Source organism: Arachis hypogaea, chromosome 14 (assembly GCF_003086295.3).
Source record: "Arachis hypogaea cultivar Tifrunner chromosome 14, arahy.Tifrunner.gnm2.J5K5, whole genome shotgun sequence".
Taxonomy (NCBI): Eukaryota; Viridiplantae; Streptophyta; class Magnoliopsida; order Fabales; family Fabaceae; genus Arachis; species Arachis hypogaea.
Genome location: NC_092049.1, coordinates 48,258,873 through 48,278,484, shown reverse-complemented (window position 1 = coordinate 48,278,484; position 19,612 = coordinate 48,258,873). Strand labels below are relative to the sequence as shown.

At 41.0% G+C, this 19,612-nt stretch overlaps 1 non-coding gene across 1 annotated transcript; it reads right to left on the bottom strand.

Annotated features, from left to right (window-relative positions):
• Positions 1-979: 979 nt before the first annotated feature.
• Positions 980-1,087, bottom strand: LOC112746494 (small nucleolar RNA R71). Its single transcript, XR_003174375.1, has one exon. It is a non-coding gene; the product is annotated as a small nucleolar RNA R71 (small nucleolar RNA).
• Between the last annotated feature and the right edge of the window lie 18,525 nt (positions 1,088-19,612).

Genomic DNA, 19,612 nt, shown 5'->3' with positions numbered 1-19,612 from the left:
ATTTTCAAAATTTGTTTCAACTAACTAACTAACTTTTTGTTTGCTTCTCATCATTTTCAAAACTACCTAACTAACTCTCTCTCTCTCTAATTTTCGAAAATATCCTCCCTTTTTCTTTTCAAAAATTTCTTTTTAATTAAGTAATTATTTTATTTTTTGTTTTCGAAAAACTACTAACCTTTTTCAAAAATTTTTTTTTTCAAAAATCACTAACTCTTTTTCAAAAATTATTTTTCGAAAATTCTTCTCCCTCATCCCCTTCTATTTATTTATTCATCTACTAACACCTCTCTTCATCTCACATCACTGCTCCTATCCTTACCTTTGTGTTTGGATTCTTCATTCTTCTTCACCCCTATTCTTTTTCTTCTTCTACTAACAATAAGGAACCTCTTTACTGTGACATAGAGGATTCCTCTTCTTTTCTTTTTCTCTTCTCTTTCTTATGAGCAGGGACAGAGAAAAAGGCATTCTTGCTGAAGCTGAACCAGAACCTGAAAGGACTCTGAAGAGGAAATTAAGAGAAGCTAAATTACAACAATCCAGAGACAACTTGATTGAAAATTTTGAACAAGTAAAGGAGATGGCAGCCGAACCCAACAACAATGCAAGGAGAATGCTTGGTGACTTTACTGCACCAAATTCCAATTTACATGGAAGAAGCATCTCCATTCCTACCATTGGAGCAAACAACTTTGAGCTGAAACCTCAATTAGTTTCTCTGATGTAGCAGAACTGCAAGTTTCATTGACTTCCATCTGAAGATCCTTTTTAGTTCTTAACTGGATTCTTGCAGATATGTGATACTGTTAAGACTAATGGAGTTGATCCTGAAGTCTACAGGCTCATGCTTTTCCCTTTTGCTGTAAGAGACAGAGCTAGAGTATGGTTGGACTCTCAACCTAAGGATAGCCTGAACTCTTGGGATAAGCTGGTCAAGGCTTTCCTAGCCAAGTTCTTTCCTCCTCAAAAGCTGAGCAAGCTTAGAGTGGATGTTCAAACCTTCAGACAGAAAGAAGGTGAATCCCTCTATGAAGCTTGGGAGAGATACAAAGGACTGACCAAAAAGTGTCCTTCTGACATGCTTTCAGAATGGACCTTCTTGGATATATTCTATGATGGTCTGTCTGAGTTATCTAAGATGTCATTGGATACCTCTGCAGGTGGATCCATTCACCTAAAGAAAACGCCTGCAGAAGCTCAAGAACTCATTGACATGGTTGCAAATAACCAGTTCATGTACACTTTTGAAAGGAATCCTGTGAATAATGGGACGCCTATGAAGAAGGGAGTTCTTGAAATTGATACTCTGAATGCCATATTTGCTCAGAATAAAATATTGACTCAGCAAGTCAATATGATCTCTTAGAGTCTGAATGGAGTGCAAGCTGCATCCAACAGTACTCAAGAGGCTTCTTATGAAGAAGAAGCTTATGATCCTGAGAACCCTGCAATAGCAGAGGTGAATTACTTAGGTGAACCTTATGGAAACACCTATAACTCCTCATGGAGAAATCATCCAAATTTCTCATGGAAGGATCAAAAGCCTCAACAAGGCTTTAATAATGGTGGAAGAAACAGGTTTAGCAATAGCAAGCCTTTTCCATCATCCACTCAGCAATAGACAGAGAATTCTGAGCAGAATCCATCTAGCTTAGCAAACTTAGTCTCTGATCTATCCAAGGCCACTGTAAGTTTCATGAATGAAACAAGGTCTTCCATTAGAAATTTGGAAGCAGAAGTGGGCCAGCTGAGTAAAAGGATCACTGAAATCCCTCCTACAACTCTCCCAAGCAATGCAGAAGAAAATCCAAAAGGAGAGTGCAAGTCCATTGACATAACCAAAATGGCCGAACCCAATGAGGGAGAGGAGGACGTGAATCCCAAGGAGGAAGACCTCCTGGGACGTCCAGTGATCAATAAGGAGCTTCCCTCTGAGGAACCAAAGGACTCTGAGGCTCATCTAGAGACCATAGAGATCCCATTAAACCTCCTTGTGCCATTCATGAGCTCTGATGAGTATTCCTCTTCTGAAGAGAATGAGGATGTTACTGAAGAGCAAACAGCCAAGTTTCTTGGTGCAATCATGAAGCTGAATGCCAAATTATTTGGCATTGATACTTGGGAAGTTGAACCTCCCTTGTTCATCAATGAACTAAGTGATCTGGATCAACTGACATTGCCTCAGAAGAGACAGGATGCTGGAAAGTTCATAATACCTTGTACTATAGGCACCATGATTTTTAAGGCTCTGTGTGACCTTGGTTCAGGGATAAACCTCATGCCCCTCTCTGTAATAGAGAAACTGGGAATCTATGGGGTGCAAGCTGCTAAAATCTCATTAGAGATGGCAGACAATTCAAGAAAATAGGCTTATGGACAAGTAGAGGACGTGTTAGTAAAGGTTGAAGGCCTTTACATCCCTGCTGATTTCATAGTCCTGGATACTGGAAAGGAAGAGGATGAATCCATCATCCTAGGAAGACCTTTCCTAGCCACAGCAAGAGCTGTGATTGATGTGGACAAGGGAGAATTAATCCTTCAATTGAATGAGGATAACCTTGTGTTTACAACTCAAGGATCTCTCTCTGCATCCATGGAGAGGAAGCATAAAAAGCTTCTCTCAAAGCAGAGTCAAACAAAGCCCCCACAGTCAAACTCTAAGTTTGGTGTTGGGAGGCCACAACCAAACTCTAAGTTTGGTGTTGAACTCCTATATCCAAACTCTAAGTTTGGTGTTGGAGAGTCTCAACAAAGCTCTGAACATCTGTGAGGCTCCATGAGAGCCCACTGTCAAGCTATTGACATTAAAGAAGCGCTTGTTGGGAGGCAACCCAATTTCTATTTATCTAACTCTATTTTTTTTTTTAGTTATATGTCTTTGTAGGTCCATGATCATGTGGAGTCACAAAATAAATAAAAAAATTGAAAACGTAATCAAAAACAGCAGAAGAAAAATCACACCCTGGAGGAAGCACCTGTCTGGCGTTCAACGCCAGAACAGAGCATGGTTCTGGCGCTGAACGTCCAAAATGGGCAGCAGCCTAGCGCTGAACGCCCAGAACAAGCATGGTTCTGGCGTTCAACGCCAGAAATGGCTAGTAAATGGGCGTTGAACGCCCAAAATGGGCACCAACCTGGCACTGAACGCCCAGAGTTGTGTGCACGGGCATTTTTGCATGCCTAAATTGGTGCAGGGATGTAAATGCCTTGACACCTCAAAGATCTGTGGACCCCACAGGATTATCTCAGGATCTGTGGACCCCACAGGATCCCCACCTACCTCCACTCACATCTTCTCACCCCTCTTTCACAAAATCCCATAAACACTCTTCCCCAAAAACCCTTCACCAATCACCTCAATCTCTCTTCCCCATCACCTCTTCACCACTCACATCCATCCACTCTTCCCCATAAACCTACCTCATAAACTCCACCTACCTTCAAAATTCAAATCCAATTTCCCACCCAAACCCACCCTAAATGGCCGAACCTTAACCCCCCCTCCCTCCCCTATATATAGCCCTCCATTCTTCCTCATTTTCACACAACACAACCCTCTCCTCTCTACTTGGCCGAAACACACTTCACCCCTCTTCTCCATATTTTCTTCTTCTTCTTCCTCTATTCTTTCTTTTATTTCTCGAGGGCGAGCAATATTCTAAGTTTGGTGTGGTAAAAGCATAAGCTTTTTGTTTTTCCATTACCATTGATGGCACCTAAGACCGGAGAATCCTCTAGAAAGGGGAAAGGGAAGATAAAAGCTTCCACCTCCGAGTCATGGGAGATGGAAAAGTTCATCTCCAAAGCCCATCAAGACCACTTCTATGATGTTGTGGCCAAGAAGAAGGTGATCCCCGAGGTCCCTTTCAAACTCAAAAGAAATGAGTATCCGGAGATCCGACATGAAATTCAAAGAAGAGGTTGGGAAGTTCTAACAAATCCCATCCAACAAGTCGGCATCCTAATGGTTCAAGAGTTCTATGCCAACGCATGGATCACCAAGAACCATGATCAAAGTAAGAACCCGGATCCAAAGAACTACGTTACAATGGTTCCGGGGAAATACTTAGATTTTAGTCCGGAGAATGTGAGGTTGGCGTTTAACTTGCCCATGATGCAAGGAGATGAACGCCCCTATACTAGAAAGGTCAACTTTAATCAAAGGTTAGACCAAGTCCTTATGGACATATGTGTGGAAGGAGCTCAATGAAAGATTGACTCCAAAGGCAAGCCGGTTCAACTAAGAAGATTGGACCTCAAGCCTGTGGCTAGAGGATGGTTGGAGTTCATTCAATGCTCAATCATTCCCACTAGCAACCGATCTGAAGTTACTGTGGATCGGGCCATCATGATTCATAGCATCATGATTGGAGAGGAAATAGAAGTTCATGAAGTCATCTCTAATGAACTCTACAAAATAGCCGAAAAGTCATCCCCCATGGCAAGGCTAGCTTTTCCTCATCTTATCTGCCATCTATGTTACTCAGCTGGAGCTTTCATAGAAAGAGACATTCCTATTAAGGAAGAGAAGCCCATCACTAAGAAAAAGATGGAGCAAGCAAGAGAGCCCATTCAAGGAGCTCAAGAGGCGCAAGAAGCTCATCACCATGAGATCCCGGAGATGCCTCAAATGCATTTTCCTCCACAAAACTATTGGGAGCAAATCAACACCTCCCTAGGAGAATTAAGTGCCAACATGGGACAATTAAGGGTGGAAAATCAAGAGCACTCCATCATGCTCCATGAAATAAGAGAAGATCAAAAAGCAATGAGGGAGGAGCAACAAAGACAAGGAAGAGACATAAAAGAGCTCAAAGACATCATTCGTTCCTCAAGGAGGAAACGCCACCATCACTAAGGTGGACTCATTCCTTGTTCTTACTTTCTCTGTTTTTCGTTTTCTATGTTATGTGCTTATCTATGTTTGTGTCTTCATTACATGATCATTAGTAGTTAGTAACTATGTCTTAAAGTTATGAATGTCCTATGAATCCATCACCTCTCTTAAATGAAAAATGTTTTAATTTAAAAGAACAAGAAGTACATGAGTTTCAAATTTATCCTTGAACTTAGCTTAATTATATTGATGTAGTGACAGTGCTTCTTGTTTTCTGAATGTATGCTTGAACAGTGCATATGTCTTTTGAAGTTGTTGTTTAAGAATGTTAAATATGTTGGCTCTTGAAAGAATGATGACAAGGAGACATGTTATTTGATAATCTGAAAAATCATAAAAATGATTCTGGAAGCAAGAAAAAGAAGCAAAGAACAAAGCTTGCAGAAAAAAAAAGGCAAAAAAAAAAAAAAAGAGGAGCAAAAGCAAGCAGAAAAAGCCAAAAGCTCTTAAAACCAAGAGGCAAGAGCAAAAAGCCAATAACCCTTAAAACCAAAAGGCAAGGACAAATAAAAAGGATCCCAAGGCTTTGAGCATCAGTGGATAGGAGGGCCTAAAGGAATAAAATCCTGGTCTAAGCGGCTAAACCAAGCTGTCCCTAACCATGTGCTTGTGGCGTGTAGGTGTCAAGTGAAAACATGAGACTGAGCGGTTAAAGTCAAGGTCCAAAGCAAAAAAAGAGTGTGCTTAAGAACCCTGGACACCTCTCATTGGGGACTTTAGCAAAGCTGAGTCACAATCTAAAAAGGTTCACCCAATTATGTGTCTGTGGCATTTATGTATCCGGTGGTAATACTGCAAAACAAAGTGCTTAGGGCCACGGCCAAGACTCATAAAGAAGCTGTGTTCAAGAATCATCATACTGAACTAGGAGAGTCAATAACACTATCTAAACTCTGAGTTCCTATAGATGCCAATCATTCTGAACTTCAATGGATAAAGTGAGATGCCAAAACTATTCAAGAGGCAAAAAGCTATAAGTCCCGCTCATATGATTGAAGCTATGTTTCTTTGATAGTTTGGAATTCATAGTATGTTCTCTTCTTTTTATCCTATTTGATTTTCAGTTTCTTGGGGACAAGCAACAATTTAAGTTTGGTGTTGTGATGAGCGGATAATTTATACGCTTTTTGACATTGTTTTTAGTATGTTTTTAGTAGGATCTAGTTACTTTTAGGGATGTTTTCATTAGTTTTTATGTTAAATTCACATTTCTGGACTTTACTATGAGTTTGTGTGTTTTTCTATAATTTCAGGTATTTTCTGGCTGAAATTGAGGGACTTGAGCAAAAATCAGATTCAGAGGTTGAAGAAGGACTGCTGATGCTGTTGGATTCTGACCTCCCTGCACTCAAAGTGGATTTTCTGGAGCTACAGAACTCGAAATGGCGCGCTTCCAATCGCGTTGGAAAGTAGACATCCAGAAATTTCCTGCAATGTATAATAGTCCATAATTTGCCCAAGTTTAGATGACGTAAACTGGCGTCCAGCGCCAGCTCTCTGCCTAATTCTGGTGTCCAGCGCCAGAAACAAGTTGCAAAGTGGAGTTCAACGCCCAAACTGGCACCAAAACTGGCGTTCAACTCCAGGAATGACCTCTACACGTGTAACACTCAAGCTCAGCCCAAGCACACACCAAGTGGGCCCCGGAAGTGGATTTATGAATTAATTACTTACTTCTGTAAACCCTAGTAGCTAGTTTATTATAAATAGGACCTTTTACTATTGTATTAGATATCTTTGGACACCTGGTTGTTAGATCAGAGGGGCTGGCCATTCGGCCATGCCTGGACCTTTCACTTATGTATTTTTAACGGTAGAGTTTCTACACTCCATAGATTAAGGTGTGGAGCTCTGCTGTTCCTCAAAGATTAATGCAAAGTACTACTGTTTTCTATTCAATTCATCTTATTTCGCTTCTAAGATATTCATTCACACTTCAACCTGAATGTGATGAACGTGACAATCATCATCATTCCCTATGAATGCGTGCCTGACAACCACCTCCGTTCTACATTAGAATTGAATGAGTATCTCTTAGATCTCTTAATCAGAATCTTCGTGGTGTAAGCTAGAATGATGGCGGCATTCAAGAGAATCCGGAAGGTCTAAACCTTGTCTGTGGTATTCCGAGTAGGATTCAATGATTGGATGACTGTGACGAGCTTTAAACTCGCGAGTTCTGGGCGTTAGTGACAGACGCAAAAGGATAGTAAATCCTATTCCAGCATGATCGAGAACCGACAGATGAATAGCCGTGCCGTGACAGGGTGTGTTGATCATTTTCACTGAGAGGATAAGGTGAAACCATTGACAAGGGTGATGCCTCCAGACGATTAGCCGTGCCGTGACAGGGCATTTGGATCATTTTCCCGAGAGAAGACTGAAAGTAGCCATTGACAATGGTGATGTATCACATAAAGCCAGCCATGGAAAGGAGTAAGACTGATTGGATGAAGGGCAGCAGGAAAGCAAAGGTTCAGAGGAACGAAAAGCATCTCTATTCGCTTATCTGAAATTCTCACCAATGAATTACATAAGTATTTCTATCCTTTATTATTTATCTTTTAATTATCTAATCCAATCACATTTAACCCTACCCGACTGAGATTTGCAAGGTGACCATAGCTTGCTTCATACCAACAATCTCCGTGGAATTCGACCCTTACTCACGTAAGGTATTACTTGGACGACCCAGTGCACTTGCTGGTAAGTTGTGCGAAGTTGTGAACCATGGTATTGGCATCATGTTTTTGGCGCCATTACCAGGGAAAGAAAGAGCGATGAATTTTACATAATCAAAGTGTAATCACAATTTCTGCGCACCATTCATTAAAATAAAGCTTCAAATAGACATAAATAATATGAACAGGAAAGAGCAGTCTCAATAGCAGCATGAGCAGTAAGAACATCATATGAACAGTACTAACATCACAGGCAGAACAGAATTACAGAATATGTAAAACAAACAGCAAGTACGGTGCAATTATCAGGCCTAAATCCACTAACCACATCCTAGCTACCTAACAACCTAGAATCCACTACAAACATGCATCTCTAACTAGCCTAATTTAAACATAAAAAATATGCAACTAACTACGAATGGGGGAAAAGTGGTGTTTGGTGAATCCTGGTATGCGTATGAACTAAGGGAGGGCTCAGAGAGATGGCGGTGGTGAGATGGCGGTGCTGGAAGGGGGCACGGTGGCGCTGTGGTGGAGCAGGGTGGTTGGCGTGGTGGTTGGTGGCTGTTTGGTGGCAAAGGGATTTCGGGTGGGGGTAAGGGTGGGTAAAGGTTTTGGGTGAAGGAATGAAGGGGGTAAGGGTGATGGTGGTGGGAGGTGCAGCGGTGACGGCACGGTGGCGGTGGCTGGCCGCGGTGGTGGAAGGGAGAGAAGGGAGGGGAGAAGAAGAAAGAGGGGGGTTGGCGTCGCGGTCGTGGCTGGGTGGTCGAGGGTGGTACGGCGGTCGGAGGTTGTTGGTAATGGCGATGGGTGCAGAGGAAGGAGGGAGAGAGAACAGAGGGGGTTGGGGAAGGAGAGTGAGGCGCGATGGGGGTAGGGTTTCGCGTCACTGGGGTTTGTGAATTTGAATCCACGCGAACGCGCGGGTCACGCGATCGCGTGGCTAGGGGAAATGGGGTTGACGCGGTCGCGTGTTTGACGCAGTCGCGTGTTTGACGCGATCACATGGAATGGGTAAAAGGATGAATGACGCGGCACGCGACCGCGTCGCTGGAAATTGTGCGAAACGCACAATTCCAGTGTCGTTTCAGCGCAACTCTCTGTCTCCATTGGGGTGTCATAATATCCTCACGACGCGAACGCGTCGCTCACGCTTTCGCGTGGGATGGATGTTTCGTAAGTGACGCGGTCACGTCAGGGACGCAAATGCGTGGGCCGTTTTGTGCTAAACGCACACCAGCAACGCTGTCGCATCGCACACGCTACTCTCTCTCTCTCTTTTTTTTTATTTATGCAAATGCTATGAATAACATCCAGGCTCAATAAAATTAATATATCATAAAATCAAACAATACGAAATAAAAATTGAAACAGGAACGACCATACCATGGTGGGTTGTCTCCCACCTAGCACTTTTAGTTAAAGTCCTTAAGTTGGACATTGGATGAGCTTCCTGTTATGGTGGCTTATGCTGAAATTCATCTAGAAATCTCCACCAATGTTTGGAATGCCAACAGCCTCCGGGGTCCCAAACTAGGCATGTGAAGCTTTTGAGCAGCTTCAAACAGGTCCTCAGGCTCCCGGGGTGACGAATGTCGGAACAGATTCCAGGATGCCAAACCTTGCTTTTAAACCCGCCTTTGTCTTGATTTATATGCTTCCATCCAGGCGGTTTAGAAATTATATTCTCACCAAGATGACCAAACATCTTCCGTGACCCATTCAATTGAACTTGATACCAATCCTTGTATTTCGAATTGAAGCGTGGAACCTTATTGAATCTTGTACACCAGCTCTGAGTACGAGCCATTTCCCTCTTACTCTTAAAGCCGCAGAGAGCTCTAAGTTGGCCATCTGTTTCAAGCAAACAATATTCAAGTGGAAAAGTAAAGATAAAGGTTAAGGATTGTACCCACTTGAAGCTTGTATTAGGTGGCAATGGCCTTGGGATTGGTGTTTCCAGTGGTTCTATAAGTTCTACTCCCTTGTATTCTTCTGTGGATTCCTCCACTTCTTTGCAAAATGCTTCAACTGCAATTGTGTCCTGATCAAAATCTTCTATGTCTTCCTCGTCACTCAAGTCATAAGCTGGAGGTTGAGAGAAATCTACCTCCGCATCATCTTCATATTCACTTGGGGAAGATTCTTCAATCTTGGAGAATTCACTTGCGGATGCAAGTTCATTACTAGGAGAACTTGACTTGTGACTATCATCATCAAGGAAACTAGCGTCTTGGGTTATTCCGTCTAGTTATTCATAAAATACCTGCTTTGGGGGTTGTGCACTATCCTTCTTAGCATCAATCGCAACGTCCTTGACGGAATTTTTCACAACTCTTGATTCCCATGGAGGTTCAGCATCTCCTAAATCTTCAACCAGTACTTCTTCTTCTTGGATAATTTGAGCTTCCTCCAATTGTTCCAGAACAAAGTTATGCTCATTACTGCCCACTGGGGTTTCTAGTGTCTCCTTCATGCTACGTTTGTCATTAGATTCTCCACATAAAGCTATTGGAGTTCCTTTAGTGTCTAAACGTTTGGAAGATAATTGATATATTGCTTGCTCCAGCTGATGAAGGGTTGTATGAAGTTGATCTACTGTTTCCTTGAGGCGAGCCTGTGATTCTCGAGGTAATGGATATGGACATGGTACATAGGGAAGTGGTGGTGTTTGGGAGTAATTGGATTGGAATTGGGGTAAATAAAGGTCATATGGTGGTGAATGGTGAAAAGGAGCTTGTGAGTGTTATGGTTCGAGGTTATGTTGAAAGGATGGTTTATAAGCACAGGGTGGGGCTTGTTGGTAACTATCAGGAGGTCCACCATGTCTGTCAGGTTAGTATGCATTGTAGAGCAGTCTTTGTCCATGATATCTTGGAAGGTGTTGTTGCCGGAAGGGTTGATCAGATCCTCTTGGCTCCATCCATCTTTGATTTCTTAGACCTTGATGCATATTCCTGTTATAGCTTCTATTCCCTTCAACAAATTCAGAACCAAACTCAAAGTGAGAGGGATGAGAGTTCATAGTAGCTAATAGAAATAAAAAGGGAAAAACAAAAACAAATAAATAGATAAAAGAAAAATATTTACAATAACCAATAATAAGGCACATATTTGCAGTTCCCCGGCAACGGCGCCATTTTTGAAGAGAGAACTTTTTCGTGGTCTAGAAATTCGCAGATAAATCCTCGTTGCAGGTATAGCTTCTAAACCAACAAAAGTCTTTTCTTACAAACGTTTCGTTGTCACAAGTAACGAACCCCTAAATAAATTGATAACCGAAGTATTTAAACCTCGGGTCATCTTCTCAAGGAACTGCAGGGATGTATGTTCTTATTATTGGTTATGAGTTTGTAAATTGGGGTTTTGAGAGTAGGGGACAAGTAATTTAAATAACAAATAAAATAAATAAATGACTGTAAAATAAGCTCTTGGCAAGGTATGAAAATTCAGAAGTCCTATCCCAGTTATTCTTATGAGAATTGAAGTTAATCCCACTTAGTTAACCTTTACTAAAGCAAGGAAAGTCAAGTGAACTAATTTGTTAGATTTCCCAAATCCTAGCCAACTCCTAAGGAAAGACTAGAGTTAGTGGAATTCAAGTCAATTTACAGACATAACCATCAATCACGATAAGGTTGATAACTCAAGGGTTTCCAGTTAATCAATTAAAGCCAAGGGTATGAACAGCTAAATAACAATTATAAACTGAAATACCTCAATTGCATTAATAAGAGAAAATCAATCTAAACATAAAGAGTTTCATAAATCAATCTGGCAACATAAGTAATTGAATGAGAGCATTAAAGCATCTGAAAGTAAAGGAGAAATATAATGTAAAAGGAATATTGAACCTGATAAAGAGTTGAAATTCTAAATCCTTTAAGAGGAATCCTAATCCTTAACCCTAAGTGAGAGGAGAGAACCTCTCTCTCTAAAAACTACATCTAAAACTATGAAAAGTGAATAATTGAGGGCCTCTCCTTGAATGGATGCATTCCCCCACTTTATAACCTCTAATCTGTGCTTTCTTTACTTGGATCTGGGCCAAAAAGGGCTTCAGAAATCGCTGAGAGCATTTTCTGCAGTTGGATACATTTGCTAGAGGTTGAGTGTAGTACCACTCTCTTGATTTTCCCTCAAGAGAAAATGGAAAAGCTTTCAGCAGAATTGAAGTTTCATCAGTGCTATCACGCCTGACAATAGAACAGGCTGCCTGGAAATCTCTCAAGTGCTTGATAGGCTCTTGAGCAGGTAGGCCATGAAACTTGGGCATCAAATTTAGCAGTGCGGTTTTTATTTCAAAATCTGTAGCTACCGCTGGATGATGCGCTTGAAACGGTTGCATTGTAAAATTAGGGGCTCCTTCCTCCTCGATGGTAACTCTCCTAGCTGCCATGTTTTCTGCAAGTAAAACAACCGAATCAGTAGAACGGGGGCTGGTTTCTTCCTCAGATTCACTTTCAGATCCGCCCTCAAAGCGGGCTAACCGACGCTGTTCTCGCCTTATTCGTGAAATTGTCCTTTCAATTTCAGGATCGAATATTAGCAAGCGTGGATCAGGAAGTGAACGTGTCATTTGACGGAAGAAACATGCAGCTCATAGTAGCAAAACAAAATAAAATGCAAATAAATAAATTCTAATCAATAAAATTAGCACTCTATTGCAACTCCCCGGCAACGGCACCAAAAATTGTGAGACGCAGAAGCTGGTGAAATAAAAATTATTAAAATGGTTACGTTGCAAGTATAGTTCTTAACTCATCGAAAATCTGCCTATCAATTTAGAAGTATGTCACAGAGAGTTTGAATTAAAAATTACTGGGAGTTTTAAGTCCCAGGTCGTCTCCCAACGAGTTGCAGAAAAGTGTACTATCTTATTAATCAGATGTTCAAAGAAGTTGAGTTAAGTAAATTGGAATTTATATTGAGGAAATTTAATTAATATGAATAAAAGCGTTGACTGGGAGTTGATTGGTTGGAATTTCTACTATTGATGGAGTGATTGTAAGATTAATTTATAATTAATGGTTGTTCTGTTTGGTTATCCTTTACTAGGTAAGGGAAAGTCAAACAAGTTGGAATGCCAGATCTGTTCACAAGTTGCAACCCACTTAGATCAAAGGGATTGGCGTTGGTGACAGGATAGCAATCCAACGTTTAACCCAATTACAAATTTTTCCTTCAATTCTTCCAACTCAAGAGTTCCTTTTAATCAACTCCCCATCAAGTAAAGAAACTACTCACGCATTGTAAATAATAAATCCATAGCACATGAAAGGGAATTAAAAGAAGACATGATTATTGGAATTGAAATTGAATTAAAAAGAAATAATCCTTGCATTAACTAATCATAAAAGTATTCAAATAACAAAATTGAACAAAACAAAGAACATGGAAGAATGAAACCAAGTTAAGAAAACGAACTAGAATGACGAAGTCTTGATGATGAAATAACTCTTCTCAATGTTCCAATGCTAAGATCAATTGAAAATTAAAAATTCTAAAACCTAGAGAGAAAAACCTAAGAGAGTAAAACTAGATCTCAAACTGTCTCTGAATGAAAGTGTTTTTGTTTCTGCATATTCTCTGACTCTAGTCTGCTGTTCCGTGCTGAGAACTGGGTCGAAATAGGGTCCAAAATTGCCCCCAGCAAATTCTGCAGATTATGCAGATCGCACATGTCACGCGATCGCGTCATCCATGCGGACGCGTCACTTGCGCTTTTCCTCGCCACGCGTTCGCGTCGTCCACGCTACCGCGTCGATTGGGCTTTCCAATCCGCGCGGCCACGTGAGCCATGCGACCACGTCGCTGCGATTTGCTCTCCTTCGCGCGGTCGCGTGTGCCATGCGACTGCGTCACTTCTCGCTGGTTATCTCCTCAAATTCTTGTATTTCTTTCATTTTTGCTAGCTTCCTTCCCAATCCCCAACTCATTCATGCCCTAAAAAATCTGAAACACTTAACACACAGATCACGGCATCGAATGGAATAAAGGAGAATTAAAATTAAATAATTAAAGTCTCTAGGAAGCAGTTTTCAAACATGTAATAAATTCCGGAAAGAAATCTAATATGCATGCTAATTTAATGAATAAGTGGGTAAGGATCATGATAAAACCACATAATTAAACACAATATAAACCATAAAATAGTGGTTTATCAACCTCCCCACACTTAAACATTAGCATGTCCTCATGCTTAATTGAAGGAGACAAGGAAATAAGTATGAACATGTAGAAACTCATGAAATGCAATGCAAACCTATATATATAAATAAATGCAACTATATGGTTCTTGCCCACTTGATCAAAAGTAAATAAGCTCTTCAAAACAATTACAAATCAAATTCCACTAATTCTATCATTATACAATAAAACGGATAAAAGTGCAAGAAGATGGCTCATGAAAGCAGGGAACATGAAAATTCAAGTATTGAACCCTCACTGATAATGTATGTACGCTCTAATCTCTAGTGTATAGGGTGATCACTCTATCCTTCTCTAATCATGCTTTCTAACTTTTGTTCTTCTCCTAACCAATCAACAACAGTTAATATACCAATGCAAACATCATGAGGTCTTTTCAAGGTTGTAATGGGGCTAAGGTAAAGGTAAGGATGTATATATATATAAGGCTAAGTGAGCTAACAAAGTGAATCTTTGATTAGTCTAAGATCTCACCTAACATATACATACTTTATACAAGTTTAAAATCATATCTAGCTACCCATAATTCCCACTTTTGTATGATTCCCATACTCATGTACCAATTTTTTTCTTTTTAATTTATCACATGTGCATTGATTAACATTAACATTGGGGTAATTTTTGTCCCCTTATTTATTTTATATATATATAATTATTATTATTATTATTATTATTATTATTATTATTATTATTATTATTATTATTTTTAATTCATCAAAGCAAACATAACGTATTAATGCACATAGATTCTTCATTATTTTCTAATTTGGTTTTTCTTTTCATGTGTAGGTTCCCAAATTCCCAATATTCAAATAAATTAAAATACATTCCCTTATTACCCAATGTTCCCACACTTTAGTTGATACACAATTTCTATCTTAAGCTAACCAAAGATCCACTTGGGATTTTTAATTTATTTTTCTGCTTAAGGCTAGTAATGTGGTTATAGAACAAGAAGAGATTAAAAGCTCAAGGGGCTAACAAAGGTGATGTAAAAGGTAGGCTTATTTGGGATAAGTGAGTTAATAACAAATAATGGCCTCAATCATGTGCAAGAATGTGAATATAATAAATATTGGACATATAAGATAAAACAAAATATAGATTACAATCATAGAGAAGTAAACACACAAGAATGAAATAATTATGGTTAAATAATGTAACCATACATAAAGGCTCAAATCTTTCACAGGTTGTGTGTTCTTTAATTCAAATAACATGTTCCAAATACAACTCAAGCAAATTTATCATAAAATTTTTTTGAAAAATTAGTGAAATTTTGTTCCAAAGATAGATTTTTAAAAGAAACTTATTGTCTTTTCAATCAAGTAGAACATGCATGCAACTATCCTAACCTACACATTTTATTCTATTCTATAAAGGAAAGAAAATCTAACTAAAATATCCTAATTATTGGTGCTAGCGAAGAGAAATTACCTCCAGAAGTCAGGTACTGACCGACCTCCCTACACTTAAGGCTTTGCACCGTCCTCGGTGCCATCTGTCAGGAACAGGGGTGGGCTGGTAGTAGTATCTCCATCATCAGGACCGTCATGGCTCCCTATGCTAGTAAAGGAAGTGGAATCTGGGGTATCTGAGTCTCTAAAGTGTCCCTTGAGTAGCTCCTTGAGGTGTTTGAATCGGCGCTCGTTACGGCGCTCTTTCATCTTTGCTTTCTGTTCTTGCCGATCCAACCGTTCGATTATCTGCTGGAGCAAATTCTCAGTTGTAGATGCTTGTGGTGTTGAAGAAGGATTATCTTCAACTGGAGCAGTAGGAAGGCTTGTAGTGGCTGCTGAGAGTCTGACGTATTTCCCGTTAGGGACATACTGATCATCTCATGGAAGCAGGACTTTGGTGTCCCCAGCTCTGTAGGAGACTCCAGCTGCTGAGACAAGATCTGAGACCAAGGCGGGGAAAGGTAAGTTGCCTGCAATTTGTACGTGTTCTATAGCATTCCGGATATGTCTTGAGAGATTCAGAGGTTGGTCTGTAAGGATGCACCATAGTAGAACATCCATGTCCGCAGTGAAGGAGGACTCATGAGTGCTCGGAAAGACGTAATGGGACATGATCTGTGCCCATACGCGAGCCTCCAAGGTAAGTGCTGAAGCCAAGATTCCCTTAGGGCGGGTACGGTGGTATCCGTAGATCCAACGGCTGCCAGGTGCTGTGATGATTCCGAGAACGCAGTCCCAGTCAAATTGGTATCTCTGGCGCTGAAGGGCGGCTTCTTGAAAAGTGTCCATTCCTGCTGGAATAGGGGGGAGACTCAGAGCTTGCTGAATGGCCTCTTCCGTGATGGGGACTTGCTTCTGTCGGACATAAACAGACTGCAGGGTCGGCATGTAGAAGTTGGAGTAGAACTCAACTACCCAAGAAAGATTGACCTGCCTTGGCTGTCTCTGTAGGAAACCCCATTGTCTTCGCTCAATTTGCGGCTCAACAAAGGTGGCAATATTGGACGAGAGGATAAGAAGGTATTCATTGTTATAGTTCCGTTCTGCCAGGATAGGGAACATCTGCTCACAGTAGCGATTGGAAAATTGCGCAGCGTCCTTTGCTGGAAAAGCTTTCTCCTTTTCATCAACCTTTATTATCCTCTTAACTCGTTTTGTTGAGGGCTTGACTGCAGTTGAAGAAGGCTCTGCCACTAATGCTCTTTTAGTTCCTCTTCTTGCTGGTGGTTTGGAAGTTGCTTTCTCCTTTCCTTTCTTGGTGGCCATCCTGAAAGAAGGGAAGAAAAAGAAAATTAAATTTAAAGAGATATACAGCAAGGAAGGAAACGGAAAAGAGGGTGAATGATGCACAGCAAAATGTAGATGACATTAACACATGCTCTCGAGTGCATATGAAAAGCCAACAGTGGAAAATAACTGGTGCATACAAAGACAAGTGGATGCAAGGCGTTTATTGGCATGCCGGAAAAGGGCATGAGTAGCATAGACCAAGCAATACTTTGTAACAAGCCAAAATATTTGTATTGACAATAAAATTCAATTAATATAATAATAAGGGAAAGTTGTGAAAAGCCAACATTGAATAGTATAGCATAGAGAAGTGCATAATGCCATATGAGCTTTTTCACAAACACATAGCATGCATAGTGAATAGGGTATAGAAAATATGAAGATGAATATGCAAGCAATCCCTTAAATAGGAGAAAAGAAAATAAATGTCAAACAATTTGCAATAATCCATAAGCATATAATGAGGGATGATGACTCCAAAAAGTGTAAAAAGGAAAAGAAGGAGAAGAAAAATAAAATGAAAAAATTGAAAAGAAAAAGAAAAGAAAGGGAAATAATAATATATATACATAAAATAATAAGAATGATAGAAAAGAGAAGGAAGAAGAAGGTAAAACCTCGTTAATGGTGGTGAGAGAGGTAGAGAGTGAAAGGTGAGATAGAAAGGGGAAGGGGGACGGAAGAAATAAGGAGGGAAAAGAAAAATTAGGATTGGGAGGAGGGGAAGATAAGGTATGTGGCAATTTTAGGTTGAGCTGTGCGGTGCATGCGACGCGGCCGTGTGGGGCACGCGTTCGCGTGGGTGTGCTTCCAGGGGAGGGGGCGCGATCGCGTCGGTCACGCGGTCGTGTGACCCATGTTACGCTGCTGGCGCGAGTGTAGCTTCGCTCCAGCACAACTCTCTGTTCAATTTATTTTAATTTCCAAAATTGGGTGACGCGATCGTGTGGGTCACGCGATCGCGTGAGTGTGCGTTATAAAATGGGTGACGCGGCCGCGTCGGCGACGCGGTCGCGTGACAAGGATTGTGCTTCCAGCACCAATCCAGCATCACTCTCGCACAGAATGTTACTGTGCACCATTTTACGTCGAAAACTCAGGGCACGCGGCCGCGTGGGGCACGCGGTCGCGGGAAAGCCATGATTCCCATGCGACGCGAATGCATCAGGGACGCAGTCGCGTGGGTCGATTTGTGGCACGCCTCCAGCCACGCTCCAGCGTAACTCTCTATTCATTTATTTTTTTCTCCACCGCCCTTGCGACGCGGACGCGTCGCTGATGCGATCGCGTCGCGTGGCGAAAAACCCTTTTTTTTTTTTAAGGAAATATAAAGACATGTAAATGAAAGAGCACGAAAGCACTAATAAAGAGAAGAGTTATTAAAGAAGAAAAACTAAAAGTGAAGAAAAGAACGATCATACCGCGGTGGGTTGTCTCCCACCAAGCACTTTGCTTTAACGTCCGTAAGTTGGACGCTCCACTAGCTCAATCTGCTGCGATGTGGGGATCTTCCAAGCGGAAGATCTCAAGCTGCTTATTTTTCTGCACCTTCTCACCATGGTATAGCTTCATGCGTTGTCCATTAACCTTAATAAGTTCAGAGCTTGAAGGATGGCTTAGGTGATAAACTCCGTACGGTTCAGCCTTCTCTACTCTGTATGGACCTTCCCATTTTGATCTCAACTTACTGGGCATGAGCCTTAGTCGAGATTTGTAAAGGAGGACAAAATCTTCAGGTTGGAACTCTTTCTTCTTGATGTTTTGATCATGCACAGCTTTCATCTTTTCCTTGTAAATTCTGGAATTCTCATAAGCTTCTAGGCGAAGGTTCTCCAGTTCCCGCAGTTGCAACTTTCTTTCAGCTCCAGCATTCTCAATTCCCATGTTGCACTCCTTAACTGCCCAGAAGGCTCTGTGTTCAATTTCAACTGGGAGATGACAAGCTTTTCCGTAAACCAAGCGGAAGGGGCTCATCCCAATGGGTGTCTTGTATACTGTTCTGTTTGCCCACAGTGCATCTTGTAGCCTGGTGCTCCAGTCTTTTCTATGAGGCTTTATTATCTTTTGCAAGATACGCTTAATTTCTCTGTTTGACACCTCGGCTTGCCCATTAGTTTGGGGATGGTAAGCTGTTGCAACTTTATGGATTATCCCATGCTTCTTCATCAATCCTGTTAGTCTCCTGTTACAAAAATGGGTGCCTTGATCGCTCACGATCGCTCGTGGTGATCCAAAGCGACATATAATATGGTTTCTCACAAAGGAAACAACAGTGTTAGCATCATCAGTGCGGGTAGAAATTGCTTCCACCCATTTGGAAACATAATCCACAGCTAACAATATATAAAAATATCCATTAGAATTTGGAAATGGACCCATGAAGTCAATGCCCCAAACATCAAAAATTTCACAGAAGAGCATATATTATTGGGGCATCTCGTCCCTCCTGGATATATTACCAAATTTCTGGCATGGGGGGCAAGATTTACAAAACTCAGCAGCGTCTCTAAAAAGAGTAGGCCACCAGAATCCGCAGTCTAAGATCTTTCTAGCTGTTCTTTGAGGGCCAAAATGTCCTCCACTCTCGGATGAGTGACAGGCCTCTAAAATGGACTGGAATTCTGATTGAGGCACACAACGTCTAATTATCTGGTCAGCGCCACATCTCCATAAATATGGGTCATCCTATATATAATATTTAGACTCGCTTTTCAGCTTGTCTCTTTGATGTTTAGAAAAATGTGGAGGAAATGTGCGGCTAACTAAATAATTAGTGACAGGTGCATACCAAGGGATTACCTCGGATACTGCTTGCAGGTTGTCAAAAGGAAAATTATCATCTATAGGAGTAGAATCATCCTTAATATGTTCAAGGCGACTCAAGTGGTCTGCTACTAAATTCTGATTACCACTCCTATCCTTTATTTCTAAATCAAATTCTTGTAACAGCAGTATCCAACGTATAAGTCTTGGTTTGGATTCCTTTTTAGCTAATAGATACTTTAGAGCTGCATGGTCCGAATACACTACTACTCTAGTACCAAGTAAATAAGCTCGGAATTTATCCAGAG